We start from the raw sequence: 1,873 nt of genomic DNA, 5'->3' as shown, positions 1-1,873 counted from the left end.
AGATGAACAGACGATTAGTGAACAAACTCAGAGAAATGCTGACTGCGCAACAGAAACTCGGTGCTCAGGCGGTAAGTGAATTATCATAGTATTCTGTTATTGTGCCGGCGGCCACTCAAGTTTTGAGCGATTTTCAAATGAGCGTTGATAGTAATTTCTTGTGTACTTCAGTGTTGCCTTACAATACTGCGTGTCTGTTATACAACTCGCGCGACTTTCTCAGCCATTTAGACTCGGGTGAGACGCCATACCGTTCATTTACCTGCGCATGCGCAAATTCTGGGTTAACGCTCGTTTCTATCTCTCAACCTAACCTTTGACATTCATTTAAAATTACATGAAGTGAAACTTGAGAGGAAAAGAAAGAACACAATGTAAGCCCCGAACCCGAGTCGTTTGCTTGATTTCTTCTGTCCATAAATACTACACCAACGAGGACTAGCTGCCGAGGATTGTAATTTTTTAACGTATTTATATAGCGTTACCCATCTCAATAAATCCGGGGGGGGGGGGGGGGGGTACTTCCTTAAAAGAGGCTAATGGGGATGTGCCCATGGATGGGGTCCCATTTTCACGACTGGATTGACTAGAATGGGGTTGCATTTTCAATAGAGTTGCTAGAATGGGGTCGCACATTCTCGGATTTTTGGGGTAAGAAAATTCTGTTAAGTAGGAATTCAAAATGGTCTCGGTTAAAAAGTTCAGAAAGTTTTTGTTTATTAAATGTAACAATCACCTCGCATTACTTTCCGTTCTTGAAAATTGATGCATAAATAGAAAGTGACTTAGCTGGGATCGCGAAAATTACATTTTCCCAAAAAGTGGCTAAGACGGGGTCTATAACTGGCCACAAAATAGACTATAATGGGGCAGGGGCTCTGAGGCGGCACATACCCAGCAGACTGAACCCAAGTACCCCACCCCCCTCCGGGCAATAAAGAAAGCTAACCGTTTTGGATTCAGTGCTTATTTCTAAACACTGTAGATCGGTGCCTAGCCCCAAAGTGTAGTTCCTTGCCTGGCTGGAGATCTTGGCACTCAGTTCTCTGCCTAATAAATGCCGTTCTAGATCTGTCCCCGTGTACATCAATACTATGAAGATAAGAAATACGACATTGTGTAAACCTCATAAGGTATCCAAGGCCAGGTTGAGATCTGGAAACAAGTGTTAACCGCCTGCGGAATAATTAAGACTGCGCCGCAGGCGGAATTAACCGGTTTGGTAATGATTAAAAACCGGTCATAACCAGGCTGGCATGTTTTGGACAATTTTCTGTTATGTAATAATTTTGGCTCGAGAAAGAATTTAGCATGCGTTCTGTTGTGGTAAATGTTCAGTTTTTCCAAGTAAAAGAAGTAGCAAAAAAGATTGGAAATGGAAAGTTTCTCGACGAGGATGGGATTCGAACCCACGCGTGCAGAGCACATTGGATTAGCAGTCCAACGCCTTAACCACTCGGCCACCTCGTCGCTCAGACTTACTATGCTGAAATTACACAACCTATTCGTGAATGTGGCATGAAACTGTTGATTAAGTCATTTCTTTTCAGTTGATCGAGTGTTTGTGTCAGTTCACGAAATCCAGCTGAATTAAGGCTTACTACTCGATGTATTGGATTATTCATATGCTATGAATTTAAGAAAAACAAGTCTTCATACTCCGCTATGTTTTTGTGCTTTGGTAACAAATGTCTTTATCAGTGTCTTGGTTGTTCAATCTTTTCCATAAAGGTGAAGAGAATTAAGAATTATAAATTTTAATTCCTTTTTCGTTCTCAAGACTCGCTAGTCATGCAGTGTGGTGTCTATTTTGGAGAATGGGTGGTATCAGTCAAAATCTGTGTTCATTCAACTGGAAGGTACTGGGCACCAA

The 1,873-nt window shown here is 41.9% G+C and overlaps 1 non-coding gene across 1 annotated transcript; it reads right to left on the bottom strand.

Moving 5' to 3' along the window:
- Nucleotides 1–1,388: 1,388 nt before the first annotated feature.
- On the bottom strand, nt 1,389–1,470 carry Trnas-gcu (transfer RNA serine (anticodon GCU)). Its single transcript has one exon. It is a non-coding gene; the product is annotated as a tRNA-Ser (tRNA).
- Between the last annotated feature and the right edge of the window lie 403 nt (nt 1,471–1,873).

This window comes from Pavona decussata, unplaced genomic scaffold (genome assembly GCF_977016875.1).
Source record: "Pavona decussata unplaced genomic scaffold, jaPavDecu1.1 SCAFFOLD_102, whole genome shotgun sequence".
In the NCBI taxonomy this organism is placed as follows: domain Eukaryota; kingdom Metazoa; phylum Cnidaria; class Anthozoa; order Scleractinia; family Agariciidae; genus Pavona; species Pavona decussata.
This window is presented reverse-complemented; position numbering and strand designations above follow the sequence as displayed.